We start from the raw sequence: 17525 nt of genomic DNA, 5'->3' as shown, positions 1-17525 counted from the left end.
TCATTTGAATATGAGGGTATAATAGGATAGTACACTATTCTAACATGCACGTGCACATGCGCACAAGTAGTATGCTCCGATTTTCACTATCACAAACTAGTTCAAAAGACTCTGCCCTATTCAATCTTCTAGGTTGACCAGTAGTATCAAAGAACTGGATTGCCTCAATATTCTCTGCCTATGAAGTCATTGCCCATGATGTCCTGTCAGCTTCTTAATGATTACCACAGTTTGAATTCCTGGGTCCTTATGGCGGTCACCATTTGAGACGTTCCAAGGAGCATCCTCAATTCTCAATGTTTCTCAGTATCTTGTTTGTTACCAAATTCTGATCAACTTTCTTTCCTCAATTATGGTGTTCCTTATTTCCTTTGGACAGTTGCTTCTTTTTAACCTAGGTTGCAGAGTGGGAGTGTTTTCCCATGCTGGTTACTGAATATTGCTTACCAACAATTCTGCATCTTTATCTAATTGTTCTGGATTTCGTAGTGAAACTCTTAGATTTAGTTTCTCTTCAAGGCTCAGCTTGAACCTTGCTCAATCCGTTAATTTGCTTGTTAAGGTAGGGTTACTTTCGTTTTTAGTAATCTTCATGATTAGTACTATCACACCCATGATTAGTACTATGATCATAATTAGGGAGCGGATTTATATGCGATCAATTTTGATGAAATATGCGCATATATATGCAGTAAAAAATTACGAAATATGCGCAAGATATGCACAAAAATTCAAAAAATGCGCATTTCGAGAAACCACAAGTTTTCTGTTCTATTCTATTCTAGGGGGTTCTTTTATAGGGCGGGCGGCAATCTTATTTATTATCTTTCAAATAAAATCATTATTTTTTATATATGCAATTTATTCACATTTTTTACAAAAACTGATGCCAATAGTTACCTATTTAAAATAAAATAACAATATCACTATATATATCTCCGATTATAATTTACTACAATGTGTTTTTCCAAATTTTTTACGAGGAATGATTTTCTTTGATCAGATAAAATATTTTTATAACTTGAAAAACTCCTTTCAACATCAACAGAAGTAATTGGGGCGTCTTTAAAATAACTTGTTAAAGCCGAAAATTCTGCACCAAAATCAATTTCAAAATTTCCATAGAAAATTTCGCATATGTCCTCCAAACTTTTAAAGCCGTTTAAAGACGAGATCTGATATAAAGCATGAATATTTCAATTTCCATTAGAAAATCGTAAAACTATGGTTAAAGGTGTAAATTCTCTTAACAATAGGGGATTTAAAAGAATCACCAGAATTATAGGTACCTATTAAATTGGGATACAAATTGTACTAAATATAATAAGAGTAAATAAAATTCGGATTTCCCGGTAAACCATCCTTCATCATTTTAATATCCTACAATCATTTTATAACGGCGTACTATAAGCACTATAAGTACTTTGCGAGCACTATAAGAACAGCCTGTGCGGGGAAAGATTTTGTGTCGAATTAAAAAATTTAATTTATTTTTGGACTTAAATGTTTTTAAATAGGCACACAATATGCATGTTTCTTTAAAAATATGCAAAATTTAGTAAAGTTCTCAAATATGCGAAATATGCATGCAATATGCATTTAGCATAAAATCCGCTCCCTAATCATAATTTAAGTCCCAACAGTCCTCAATGTCTAGGAAAATGGCTAAAATAATCTTAATGATAAAGAAAACCATTAGATCAGGGGTCTTGTTTCTATCCGTAGGCCAAAACTTGGTCTACATTCTTTTTCTTCTTCTGCAGGTACAAAATCCACTAATGGATGTTAGCGATCACATTTTTCATTAACTCTCTGTTTCTTGCAATATATATAAGAGATTGTATGTCGTTAATTCCTGTCAATTGCCTTATGTTTCGGAGCTATGGGCGTTTTGGTCTACCAGTTGATAGTTATTTACACATATTTATGTTCTTTAACTAATACTAATAAAAGTCTTCAGCTACTCTAGCTAGAGTCCCAGTGTGTGTTCTTCACATTGAAGTCTCCTCCAATAATAAATCTTTTTCCCAAACTTTCACGAATTCAATAAACTATTATCTTTTTTTTTGAGTTTTTAGGTGCGCAACAGATTGAACTGACATTTATTTCAAAAGTTTTGTATTCCAGCTATGATGAGCTATATAATATTATCTTTGATGATGGTGATTGAACTGCCTTCTTTGGTCACCTTATTAGTATATAATGTGTGATGTACCTTATATCCCTTAAAATTAATGCAAAAATGTGTTGTGTTGTGAAATGCGTTTCAAAGAAAAGACAAAAATCAATTTTTTCAATAATAATAATAATATAGTTGAACATTTAAAAGTTCTTACAAACATTGCTGATAGTGATAATAGTGTAACCTTCATCAGTGGGTAATGCTGGTTTCAAATACAGTGGTGACAATATAGTTTAGCATCCATTATGCAGGAGATGATATTCTTCTTCTTTTGGTGCTCAATTGTTTAGAATATTGGAGATCATCCTGGCTATAATTATTTTATTAACTTATGCTTAAATAGATTAGTTGTTGTTGTGGAGAACCATTTCCTCAGATTCTTGAGAAGATATTATTTAACTTTAAGAAAATCGTAAATCTTTAGTAATGAATTATTTATCAATACAAAAATATCTGCATTGTACTCGGTAGAAGATATATCCTCGACCATTCCACCATAATATGAAATTATTAATGTTAAAGGCCTAATCGAATCTGAAAGGGAGGACGAGTGGATCGATTGCATAGACCGCGATTGTAAACATATCTATTATTCGGCATAAAACGTCCATGCAGATTCTGCTTTTGATTGCATAGAAGGTAAATAGTATAATAATTTCATATGCAAGAGAAACATTATTTCAATAAACCGGAAAATTAATAATGCAATTCGTTTTAAAGTGGCACTCGATATCAATTGCGATAATGCTGCTGTGGCGGATAAGTGCACCTGCCGTTTGGTCATGTCTTTCGATTTGTTCAACATAATTATTATGTTCATGGTATTGCTTCGACTTCTAGTTTAATTATGTACAGTTTATAGTATGAAATCTAAAACAACTTTCATTAGAAACGGTTACTATTTCCATCTCGTTCCTATTACTAATTTGATGTACATAGTACCTATTAAATTACTAAAAATTAAATAGTTATACTAACTGTAATCTCCTTATCAAAGAGTTACAAAGACGGAATACTTACAAAGGACCCCGCAACACTAACACTCCTTATGGAAAAGTGGCCCCGCTCAAATTTAACGAAACTTTAATCAATGATAGTTCTCAGTGAGTAGATTAAAAAAGCCCATGGCACCTAGGTCTGAAAAACTATTATTCTCGAGCTACAGCCTTCTGAAGTTGTTAAATTCAGGTACTCGGTTTACGTTAAGTGCACTAATTCACGGTCAAGTGAATGAAAATATCTATTATTGAAAGAAGAGTGAAAAATGAGACTATTTTCTTCATGCATATTTGCGTGTTGCATATGAATTCGTGGTTAAAAATAGATGCATCATATTTTAGTCGTCAGAAAACCTCTGAAAAGTACAGTAAAACCTCTATAGAACGGACCTCTATTTAACCAACTTCGGATATAACGGACAAAAAATCCGATCGAATGAGAAAAAAATTTGAAAAATCGAATTCTGGAAGAAAAATTAGCAAGGAAAGGATCTCGGCACTAGTTTGTACTCAAGCCGATGGATCGCATGGATTGACTGTTATAATTATTGGCAAATCTCGTAAATCTATGTAAATGTATGTCAAAGATATAATGCATCATCTGCCCATTTCATATTATCGCTCTAATAAGGCATAGTTCACCACAGATATTTTAAATTGGTTTTTTTAAAGAATTTGTACCTGCAGTGAGAAAATTTCAAGAGAAGAAACTGGAAATACCGCCGAAAGAGGTGAATTGTTTATTGATTTTAGACAACACTCCTGCTTACCCCCCTGAAAATAGTCGTCATTCAGAAGATGGTAACTTTAATTGAATCGTTTTTCCAAAAAATACATAGTTTATTCAACGCATGGATCAGTGAATAATTTTGGCAACCAAACGAGTATATTGTAGATTATTTCATTCATAGGAGATTCTGACCAATAGAAAGCTACAGAAATCTAAATTAAATCGATAATTTTTGATAATTTCCCGTCGTCAAGTATATTACGTCAGATGCCCTTCGCTGCTACGAAAAAATACATTCAGTGACATTAATGACAATTAATGTTTTAAAAATTATAAAAGTGATGACTTTCAACCGTCAAATTAACATTTATAACAACTGTTTGTTTAATTGTACTAATTTGTACTTACATCAATAAACTACAATAAAATTTTGGTTTTGAACAGTTTTATTCAGGAAATAATCGCAACAAATTGCACTCGATCTCTAAAGTTAATATAGAATTTTAGAGCTCTTGTGCAATTACTACTGAAAGTTTTGAGATGAAGTCGAGAAGTAAAAAAGTAGCAAACAAAACTTAATTCCTCTCTTAACTTAAAGATTTGTACACTGTATCTAAAGAGCTACGGCATATATTCTCAAAAAAAAATTTTTTTTTATTGATTTTTAACCATTTTTATATAACGGACTTTCGGCTTTAACGGACATACCGTCCCCCCAATTAGTCCGTTATATCGAGGTTTTACTGTACTCAGAAAACTGAAGAAGTGCGCTAGAAAATGTGTAGCTACAGCGACATAAGAATTATCACGTTTTCATGAACGGTTCAGAATTATCCAATACAAGCATAGCTGCAGTTCCGCCTTATTTAGCTTTACAAGATTAGCTGACATGAAACTTACTACAGACAGACAAATTCAACCTAATTAACTCGACAGTTAAGAAAATTAAGGGAACTTATTGCACATGCAATGTCTTGTAGTTTGGGTTTATCTATTTTATGTATTTTGGGGTTGGTGTTTTATTAGAATTCGCCCCCTCTCCCAAGGCAAATGTTCCGCCACTGCTACTGAAGCGCCTTCAGAAAATTGAGGAACAACCACAATAAGTGCTGCTAGAGCAGAACAAGACATCTCACGTTTTCACGCATGGAGAATAGAGTGCCTCTAAAAATCATTAGATATGCCGACGAAGTAGTAGTTTTTGCAAATATGGCGCTTAGAGCAAGAGGGGCCTAACCCCAAAAACGAAGTTTTGGGATAAACGCAATATTTGCATTCGTATTTCCATTACGTTTATGGGATGGCGCTACAAATTATGGAGCGCCGTTCAGGCAAATATAGAGGTAGGTTCTGTAAATACTTGTTAATCCGAAGATTTACTGTTGATACTTTTATTGATATAATAATCTAAAAACGCTCAATTTGTGGCTTAGGCCACCGTTGCTATTTGCGCCTCAAATAGCTTAGATGATTTGCAAAGAATAATCTCCAGCATATCAGATAATATGGGCAGAGAAAATGGAGTTGATCTCATTACGAAAAGAAAATACAAAGTACATACATGGTAGTAGATAAACGCGAAATATTAATTACAACCTTCTATGGAAAAATCGGGTTTATGTCATGTTTCGGTTAGATGCATTAAATTATGTCGTGTTAACGAACGACATATCAGGATACTACAAAGCAGTGGCGGAACATTTGATTTGGGGGAGGGGGGCAACTTCCAATAAAAGACCAACCCCAAAATATATAAAATAGATAGACCCAAACTACATAAAAGACATAGGTGCAATAAGTTCACTTTATTTCCCTTACTGACGAGTTAATTGGCTAGAATTTGTCTGTCTGTAGTAAGCTGCATGTAAGCTAACAGATTTCAACGTGTACTAACAGACAGAGTAATGTCTATATAAAAATAAGAAGAGTCTATTAATGAAAGATCGTTTTTAGAGTAGCACGAATTAAAAACTTTGCAATATGTGGATATTTTGTATTAATAAGATCATAATAGTTATTATTCTCTTTGCCCTTATTTCTGTATCCAAGTAGCTGTCATCAGTTCTTCTGTATTCTGCCTTTTCTACATCTTTCAGGAGCTTCCAACTCTGCATTAGGTGAATATTATTTCAACTTTTACAATACTGTAAACATCTTATCTTATCTCTTGGCAATTTAACCATGTTTGTATCAATTCAACATGCTCCAAATTGTATAAGAATAAAAATTGATTTTTGGAAATTCCACAATGGCTTTAGAGAAATTTCCCATTTGGCAAAGATGTCTATTTATCTGTATGTGTAAAATAGGATTCCTTTTTTTGTGTCTATTCTTTTTAAGTTTTTTATTCCCTTGTAAGTTTTCTTGGTTAAAAGCTACTCAAAATATGCTTTAATACAGTTCATCGAAATATTTTTGACCAAACAACACATTATTTAAGACTCTTCCCGATAATTTCATACTCCAACCAAACGAGATTCGTTTGAACATTTCCCCAGATCCCGGCTTTTCATAATTCAGATAAACTCACTTCCAATTATTTTAAATATATTGAATTATGGCACAAAATTATTATTGTATGTATATCTGTCACGAACACGCTTCATATCGAATTAATGCAATTGGAAATGACTATTTATCGTAAACCGCTTTTTAGTAGAGTTATGTTAAAATCAAATAATGACATTAAAAATTGTTAATGTTTAAACCTCAGTGAATTAGATATCTACAACAAAGTGAAATCGAGTATTTAAAAGGTCAGTAATGCTCTGTTTTGAAGTTTTGTAGGTCATCCCAATTCTACAGAGCGATTGAACTAATTTTTACCCAGATCTCCCAATGAAAGACTGAAACTTTTTGTGTTATGTCTTTCCTTTTCTTCCCTTCTGTCTATATTTTTTCACCATTTTTAAAATTGCAGAACGCGGTATCATCTTTAGCCTTCCACGGTGTCATTTCTTTTGGATCTGAGCCTCAAACTGTTTAACTGGTTTCACATTTTCTAGTCTTTGCCAGTACCCCCATCAACTCAGTTCTATTTTCTATCGAACGTTGAGATCGATTCTACTGATAGATCTCTTATTTATTGATCGTTGAGTGTTATACCCCTTACACTCCCCAGGTATTTCATTTCTACCGCTTGTGTTTTACTTTCTTTCTCTACCTACTTTACCTAAGTTGAGGTCGTTCTGTTGCTTTAAATATATTACTTAATCTAACAATTAAACACTGAAAACGTTTGTTTTATATACTTCCACAAAATTTATTATAACTATGTGACTACAGCTGTTTCGGCAGAGTGCCTTTCTCAAGTGATTTCGTTTACTATGTGTTTGCCTTTTTAAAGTCTTTAACTGAAGAGGTTGAGGAGTGGGGAGCTGTTTGTCTCGAGTTAGTCATTTAGAATTATATCTGTATTTTTTAATTTATTAATTTCCATAGATTCTAATAAAGATAGCTTAAGGCCTTTATTTTGAATATGCAAAATTTGAAACTCTTCATTAAGAGAATGATTATGATCTAGAAGGTGAAGTGAGTATGTAGAAGAGTCTGTTTTTCTATTGTTGAAAGCCCTTTTGTGCTCTGCTATCCGTTTGTCAAAGGTTCTGCTAGTTTGACCGATGTAAGTTTTCGGACAGTCACCACAAGTTAGTTTGTAGACACCACTCTAGTTGTTTTCTCTTTCGGCTCTTATTGTTCTTAATATATTTGCTTAAGTTGTTGTTAGTTCTGAAAGCTGGTGGTATTCCTTTCTTTTTTATGTATCTGGCTACTTTTGTTGTTATATTGCCAGTATATGTGATAGAGCAGAAGGTACTGGGTTCTTTCTGTGGTGGTGGATAGACTAATTTCAGTTCATAAAATGAACTTTCATCAAGTAACGGTCGAATCCATCAATATTACTTAATCTTTATTTGTCGTGAGGTTTCTTTTTATTGGTAATAAAGAATTCTATATTTATGAATTGAGGAAAGTATTATACAATAAATACATTGTTTTTATTATTGACTAATTGATTTCTTCTATTTCAGGTGAATGCAGAGCAGCTCTGGGCATGGAAGAAGGAAGAATTCCAGACCATGCTATTTCTGCTAGTTCTTCGTACGAGGCCAAAAGTGTAGGACCACAGAATGCAAGGTAAGTCTAATAGGTAATAATGTTTATTGTTATAATCATCAAATTACACTTATTGTTGATCTTAATAGCGTCGTATTATATTAATCTCAAAATAATCTCTGGAACTGCAGCAAGCTCAATACCGACAGAACTGGAAAAAAATATTTTTCTTCTTTAAGTGCCATCTTCGCGACGGAGGTCAGCAACCATCATAGCTATTCGGATTTTAGAGACGGCTGCTCTGAAAAGTTCATTTGGTGTACATCCGTACCATTCTCTCAGGTTGCGCAGCCACAATATTCTGCGCTTCTTTTTCTTTAAAACTGTCCCTGCATAATTAATTGGAGCAACTTGTATCTCTCGCCACGTGTAATATGTCCGACATATTCCAGTTTTCTTGTTTTGATGGTCTTTAAGATTTCCATTTCTTTATTCATCTTTCTCAGAACCTCTTTGTTTGTGACGTGTTATGTCCACGATCCACGATATTTTCAGAATTCTTCTGTACACCCACAGCTCCAATGATTCTAGTTTTTTTATTGATGCAGCATTCAAGGTCCAAGCTTCCATTCCATAAAACAAAGTCGAGAAAACGTAGCACTTAGCCAAGGTGCAGGAAAGCCAAAAAGTGGGGGAGGCCTATATTTAACTTTGGATACAGAGTGATTTGTTCTAGATATACTCTTTTACTTGTTTTATTCTTGTTTGTGCCACAGTAATTATTATTAGTTATTCTTGTCGATAGGTTATAGTTTTTGTTTTACTGTAATTCATCTCCAGTCCTATTTTTGCCGATTCTCTATCTAGCTTCTCATCCAGCATTCTTTATATTTCTTCACTTTTTTCTGTTATTAATACAATATCATCATCATCAGCATATTTTGGTCATTCAGATATTATCCGTTTATCCGCTGTGAGCTCGTACGTAGAGGGGATATTTACAAATTCTCGAGCGCCAGTAGTGGCAAGTCTGTAAACGTTTACCAAAAATTTGACATAAATGTCAAAGTGATTAATGTAAAATTAAAATTAAAAACATTAATTATAAAAAATATTAGTTGGTCAAAGCTGTGGTATATATTTTTACCTTAAATATACTTACGTTTTAAATACTGAATTTAAGTTTTTTTAATGTTCCGTAATATGTAATTATAATTTAATCTAAAAATCTTAGCGCCATCTACACGATAATTGTGAAAGTATCCGAAGTAAGAAATTCATATTTTATCAATAGAACGTCAAAATGATTAGCAAAATCTTAAAAAAATCGATTACAATTTAATTTATTTTTTGCGTTGTAAATGTTAAGCGATAACAATTAAATAATAAATTTAAAAATTACCGGTGAAAGATAATTCCAGTAATCCGCTAGGAGCGCCACCAGCGAAGCTCACAGCGTATACGCTGTGAGCTTCGCTGGTGTCGCTCCTAGCGGTTACTAATTCAACTTTTACCGGTAATTTTTAAATTTATTATTTAATTGTTATCGCTTAATATGTACAACGCAAAAAAGTAATTAAATTGTAATCGATTTTTTAAAGATTTTTCCAATCATTTTGACGTTCTATTGATAAAATATCAATTTCTTACTTCCGGATACTTTGACAATAATCGTGTAGATGGCGCTAAGATTATAATAGACTATTTATAATTAGATATTACGGAACATTAAAAAAACTTAAATTCAGTATTTAAAACGTAAGTATATTTAAGGTAAAAATATATACCACAGCTTTGACCAACTAATATTGTTTATAATTAATGTTTTTAATTTTAATTTTAAATTAATCACTTTGACATTTATGTCAAATTTCCAGTAAACGTTTACAAACTTGTCACTACTGGCGTTCGCGAATTTGTAAATATCCCCTCTACGTACGAGCTCACAGCGTATACGCTCTGAGTTTCGCTGGTGTCGCTCCTGCGGTTACTAATTCAACTTTTACCGGTAATTTTTAAATTTATTATTTAATTGTTGTCGCTTAATATTTACAACGCAAAAAAGTAATTAAATTGTAATCGATTTTTTAAAGATTTTTCTAATCATTTTGACGTTCTATTGATAAAATATCAATTTCTTACTTCGGATACTTTGACAATAATCGTGTAGATGGCGCTAAGATTATAATAGATTATTTATAATTAGATATTACGGAACATTAAAAAAACTTAAATTCAGTATTTAAAACGCAAGTATCTTTAAGGTAAAAATATATACCACAGCTTTGACCAACTAATATTGTTTAAAATTAATGTTTTTAATTTTAATTTTAAATTAATCACTTTGACATTTATGTCAAATTTCCAGTAAACGTTTACAAACTTGTCACTACTGGCGTTCGCGAATTTGTAAATATCCCCTCTACGTACGAGCTCACAGCGTATACCCCAGTTATCCCAGTGTACTTGTTTGAACACATATATCGCTTTGTTAAATAGCGTACAATTTTGATTTATATCTGTCACAGCTTGAATTGATCTGAATCTTTCAAAAGAGTCATTACTTATTGCTATTAGTATTATTATATAAAGCAAAACAAAATAATTACCTAATCGAGGAACCACATTACTTATTTGCCCCTCAGCGTCTTGCCGAGCCTTTGTCACAACCTAATTTTTATTAACCTAGTTTTCCCAACCCTTTGCGACGCGACCGAAGTGAACAAAAGGGTCACCATATCTCCGAAATCGCCGAAATTACACTAAATACTAATGAATTGATCGAATCAAAGCGATAATACAAAGTTTGACGACTAGACTGGAGCATCATCATCCCTTTTCGAGTATCAATAACACCCTTGAAGGGACCAAAATGTGTATATCCTTCCCCTTTAGTGTCTTTTTAGGCCTTTTACCGGTGCGACGCCGGAGCGATGCGTTCCCCTTTCCTCTTCCGGAAGCTGATAAACACCGTCTAAGAAAGCAAGAGTGAAAAAGGAAACCAAAGTTTCCAACAGAGGTGGATCTTGCCAAAAATAACATTGGTCTCATTAGTCTGAACGAAAATCTTCTGTGAACTAATATTTCTACATCTTACACTAACTTGAAAATTGGCATATCACATATACTTGATTTTGAAATTCATAATAGGCCCCATTCTATAGTAAAAATTACCATCGTTTGTATCTCAATACCTTCTTGTCCTAGTTTTGTATAAGAATTTAAAATAATAAAATAGCAAACCTCACAAACTTCAAATGCAATACGACAAAATAGAATTCAAAAGAACAAGCCTTGTTAGGACATTAGCTCTTGCTATGTAGCTCTCTTACGGCATATCCCAAGATCAAACTGAACCAGTGCTCTATGAGGACCATTATTGTTTTTAAGTCCGTCGTTGCCTTTCTATCTATCTATCTAATCAGCCCTAAACATCCATCCTTGGATATAGGCCTCCTCTTCCTTCTTCCATGCCTCTCTATCTTGGACAATTTGCATCCATTTTGACCCAGTGTGTTTCTTCAGGTCATCTGACCATCGCATCTGTGGCCTTCCCCTTTTTCGTTTGTGGTTCCATGGTCTCCAATGTATTACCATCTTAGTCCATCTTTCATCCTTCTGCCGTAGGGTGTGTCCGGCGAACTTCCATTTAAGTTTTGCTACTTGGGTAGAGACGTCTTTCACTTTTGTTTTGTTACGGATCCATTCGTTTCTTTTCCTGTCTGATAATTCAATGGTCAGCATTTGTCTTTCTATGGCTCTTTCTGTCTTTACTATTTTTTTCATATTCTCTTTTGTAAACGTCCATGTCTGAGAGCCATATATTAAAACAGGGAGTATATATTTATTGAAGACTTTTGTTTTTAGGTATTGCGGGTATTTTCTGTTCTTTAGAATATAAGACAGTTTTCCGAATGATGCCCAGGCCAATCTTATTCTTCTCTTTATTTCTTCGGTCTGATTTTCTTTAATTAATCTAGTGATTTGTCCTAGATATATATACTCTTTTACTTGTTCTATTTTTGTTTGTGCCACTGTAATTACTATTTCTTCTTGTTGATTAGTCATGGTTTTTGTTTTACTGTAATTCATCTTCAGTCCTATCTTTGTCGATTCTCTATCTAGTTCTTCCATCATTCTTTGTAATTCTTCACTTCTTTCTGCTATTAATACAATATCATCAGCATATCGTAAGTGATTCAGATATTGCCCGTTTATGTTTATACCCAAACCATCCCAGTGCAGTTGTTTGAACACATCTTCTAGCGCTTGGTTGAATAGCTTGGGCGAGATGGTATCTCCTTGTCTTACTCCTCGGTTTATTTTAATAGGCTCCGTTTGTTTCATTAGCTTAATAGTTGTTGTTGTCTTATTATATATATGTGTAATTAAGTCGGTATATCTCTGGTCTATTCTGCTGTTTGGTAAGGAATTCTTTACTGCCCAGTGTTCCACACTATCAAATGCTTTTTCTAAGTCAATAAATGCCATGTATAGCGGGATATGATATTCGTTAGCTTTTTCGATTAATATCTTCATCGTTAAAAGGTGGTCACTTGTACTGAAGCTCTTTCTAAATCCCGCTTGTTCTCTTGCCTGGTATCCATCTAATTTAGTTGTTATTCTGTTTGTTAATATCTTGGTTAATAGTTTGTACATCACATTTAGTAAAGTTATGGGTCTGTAATTCTTGCCTTTATCAGTCATATATATTTTGAAGGCATAAAGTTTTTAGAGATTTTATATAACTGGCTTTTCTTTTTTCAGTCACAAGCCTATTTAAAATCAACGACCATATTATAAACAGCAATATCGTGTTCGCAGTAGCAAGAATCATTTAAAATTTGTTGTGCATTGAACAACTGAGCACAAGAGGGAATTTTTCCTCTTATGTCTCAACAACAGGGAAGCTACAACATTTTTTATTGTTTAATGCAATTGAGTCAAAGAATGGGGAGCATTGTCCATTCCCCATTGCTCAAGTATCTTGGAGTGACACTAGATAGAAGGTATCCTTTATTCTATTTATCTGATTATTCTATTTTTTAAGTAGTATTTAGTCGTTTATACGCCACACATTATTTTGATGTCTTCATCTCTCTTTTTGTTTCACGGCAAATTTTCTATAATTCTTCTCAGTGTTCTCATTTCCGCCACAATCAATAGCTTTTCCGTTGTGTATGTGCCGGATATAGTTTTTGATGCATCTTCATGTGCCATATCAGAATTATCCGACGTTGGCGATCACCATTGCGAATGCTTCTCGATCTTCTGCAATATGGAATCATTGTCCTGCATTTGATATCTGAGTCCGTTCACGAATGTTTTTTAACCAAGAAACCTCTTTTCTTCTTACACTTCTACAGTCTTTTGACTTTTAAGATCAGTTGTAATATACTATATCGATTTCCCGTCATTATACATATCAAATAAGACATTTTTCAGTGTTTAACAATCTTTAGAAATTCCCTACTTTTGTTGGCCCTCCTTAGTATGTACTTCGTCATTAGTTTTTCTTGCTGTGCGAGATATACTCAGCATGTTCATGAATCCATATTTCCAATTCCAATGCTTCCATTTTGTTTATGTTGATACTTTCAGTGTCCACACTTCTGCATCATAAAAAGTACACACCAAATATACCACTAATCATTATTTGTCTTAGTTGTAAACTGAGATGATTATTCCATATCTTCGTTTTCATAAAAATGGTTTTAGTCATTGCTATTCTTCATTTTGTTTCTATGTTTGTATCTAGTTGGTTCCTCTAACAGTTCCCAGATATATAATTTTGTAAACATTGTCAACTTAGACTTATTTAATCTGAGTTTATTTTATTGCCCATTTCCTCTCCTAACCCGTGGATACGATCAAGTAGAATTTGGAGACGTTCAATATTTTCTGAGAGAATTACTGTATGGTCCGCGTATCTCATTACATTAAGTACTTAGTTTCCTGATGATTTTAATTCCATTAATTTGTTCCCTGTTTATTTCTGACTTCTCCTTGTATTAATATTTCGTCGGTGTAATTATCTCCAATTTTTACGATAGCAGTTTGATTCTAGCAGATCTTCTTCAATTTACGTCAAAGGTGGGCTTGAGCCAGTTTGAGGCAATCACTCCAGTGTTATAAATTACAATAAAAAGTTTTACTACTACTGTTATGTTATCTTCATCTATTAGCTTCAGCAAGCTTTCCTACTTTTAGCATTTTTTATAGCGTGTTCTACCTCAGATTTCATAATTTCTGGGCAGTTAGCGAAATTTTGGTAGAACTCGGTAAAAATTACTTCTGTCATCTTCAAACAACTCTGATATACATATAAGCCGTGCCTACATAATATCACATCCTCCATTTTGTTGCACCTTCCTCTCATCAATTTTGCTTTGGCTAATGATATCTCCTATCTCTGTTTTAATCCTTCTTTGTAGATGTGTATATTCTGTCTCAATCGATTTTATAACTTTACGTCATTCCATCAATTTTAAGATGTCTTCTGTCATCCATTTTATTTTTCTTGATAGTTACTTCTATAATAATTCTTTGTGAAGATTTCTTTAGTCTGGTTTTCAAATGCATTCCATAGTTCCTCTGGATCTTCTAGTTGTTCTTCGATATTCTTTATTATATTGTTAAATCCTTTGTCAATTTTATCCAAACGTCATCTAATTCGGAAATAACGACAAAAAATACGAATCTAATTACTAAAAATTTCTTAACAAAATAAGTACGGCCCTGCTTGGATTTTGGATTTAGGTGGTTCCCCTTTTTCGAGGGAGAGGACTTTATTTTTCGCTAACCGCGGGCGAAGACGATAGTGGATTAAATGTTTTGTGTAAAAACTTGGTTACTGAGGATATTCAGATTTCTGAAAGGCTGTTAGGGCTTTGTGGCAGAAGAATAGACAGGCTAAGAATTACTTTGAAGGGCCCAAATAGCTGTTTCGTACTTTGTATTTGATTATAAAGAAGGACGTGACTCGTCGCATCGATTTTATCTTTGGGCAAGTACATAGTTTCTTTGAAAGAAATCAGATTAATGTCTTGCGATTGGGGGGTGAGTATGTATTTGTGTTTGATTTCTCTTTTTTATGTCTTGTATGCGTGGGAAGGAATGAATATAATGTCTTATGCAGCCTTTAATCTGTAAGTTAGAAAATATAAATATTGTAAAAATGGTGCCATTATAAATTATAATATGCGGTCTACCCAGAGGATGCGATTTACCCGTGCATACAACTATGTTATAGGATGCGCTCTACTGATCGCAATCTTAAAATTCCTGAAAGATTTGCACAAAAAAAATGAAATGCAAGAAAGCTCTTGTAGAAAAAATATTTATTCAAAAAAAGCAGTAAACATTTGGATGAAAATAAAAAATGTACAATGAAAGAGGACCCTAATAATTACCAAACAAAATGCACTCCAACTATGTATTTACAAAAAAAAAATATGTAACATGTAACCTAATGTTTAAAAATGATAAAGCCTAATTATTATTAAAGAAGTAATTCATGGACCTTAATTTAAGCTGTCGATTATTCTAGCTTAAAAAATCGCTATAGCTCTTATAGCTTAAAAAATCTATAGCAGAAACGCGACGGTAGACCGCATACTATAGTGATATCGTTAAAAGTCTTGCAAATCCCAAATGTAAGAAAACATCATAAAAAAGCCAAAAAAAATCAGATCTCGATATTTATATGTTTTGTTTATACAAAGAAATATCTCCTCCCCCAACTCAAATTAAAGAAAAATGATTGTTTTGGGTAAAATTGTTATCCTATCTGATTCTCAGTTATTCTTCTAAATATTTCAAATTTTTTAGGATCTTTTGTATTTACAAAGCTTCTTAGCGACGGTTCTAAGATGGTCTCTTGATCGTACTTTATTAACCCTTTCAGGACTGAATATATTCTGCAAATATCCAAAACTTTTCAGACAAAAAAAATATGATTAACAGTCTTATAATGGTGCCCATTATAAAACATGGGATAACCGTGTCCCAGTTGTGTCATTGGGACCAATATGACCCTTTAGTGATGGGAAAAATTAACAATGATGTGGAAAAAACACGTTTTACATAATGACAAATCACAGGCTATATGAATTGTTTTGGTTCTTGCCTCTTTCTTACTGAGAGAGCATCTATAGCATCTCCTCCTGGTAGAAATTCGTTTTGGCAGATGGTCCCCGACATTCACGATGCTATTTGTGCCTTTGGAAATTCTTCCAGAGCGACCACTCAAGCGTCTCTTCACTTTGGCCTTGGATCTGTCATGTTCTGCCCTAAGGAACTAGAAAACTCTAACTAAGGAGTCTTGGTTTGAACTTCGTGTATGGTTGTTTCTACATTACGAGACCAGACTGGTCCTCATCTAGATCTGATTTCTCCTCGTTTTTTTCTTCAGAATCCAGCCTTTCAAGGTCTCTTTTAAAATTTAGATCTTGCAAAGAATGCTCTTGTTGGTCTGAACCTTCCTGAGACTCTCCGTCGCAGGGTAGATATTCTTCAGAAACTGAGCCAGGAAAAGGTTCCTCTGATTATGTCAAATTAGTCACTATTCAGTGATGTTTTCCAATTATTTTTGTCTTAACAAACGTCTGGCCATAACGCGGGAACTGCAAAAAGTAGATATGTTGTCACTATTTAGGGTCGATATAAAAAATTGATGGGAGACTAATGACCCCAGCAAAAAACTACTGGGACATCCATGTCTCATTACATAAATTGTGCGAAAACAATGACGAAAAAATGGATTTTATTAGAAATTTTACTTACATTTAACAACAACCGCTTTCAGGAATGTTTTGTAGTAGTATTTTGTAGGAAAAAACACTAAATATGTTTCATAGCAACAAAACAAAGAACCATGTTGTACAAGAACACCTATTCTGAGTTTATATAGATATTATAACATAATTGTTACCACCACTAGATTTTTTTTTCGTGGGACATTGTAGGTTCCCCAAATACCGAAAGTGTTAAGAAATATGGTACATAAATAAATTTATTGTCCTAATTGTTCTAACACCATTTCCTCGTGCCATCTTATGCAATTTATTATTTTATTTGGGAAATAAGCCACAATTTAAGTTTGAAATTAAATTTACTTGACTCTTGGACATCCACTTCGTAAATCGTTATTCAAAAAATAACTTTTACTGAAACTTACTATTTATCATTAATACCCCCTTTATATAATAACTACGCAGTGAGTCCTTTATTTTCCCAATCCGACATACACTCCCATTTAATTCAATTTTTCCGCGCGAAGCGATTTCCACGAAGCGCCTAATATTTATTATTAATTTATTTCAATGTTATTTTATACAGCATATATTTTTCCAGCTGTCAAGCTTTATCAACCAACCAAAATATTTATTAACCAAAAATGATTGTTTCATGCGATGTAACCGGCCTCGCTATGTTATTTTGTTTGTTTAAAATAGATATTCGCGATTTTCGATAATATTCACCATAGTCCACGACGAATCAATTTATTAATGAAAATTTATTTAAATAAATGAATACAATAGGATTTGCATCTAATTTG

Source organism: Diabrotica virgifera, chromosome 9, assembly GCF_917563875.1.
Source record: "Diabrotica virgifera virgifera chromosome 9, PGI_DIABVI_V3a".
Taxonomy (NCBI): Eukaryota; Metazoa; Arthropoda; class Insecta; order Coleoptera; family Chrysomelidae; genus Diabrotica; species Diabrotica virgifera.
This window is presented reverse-complemented; position numbering follows the sequence as displayed.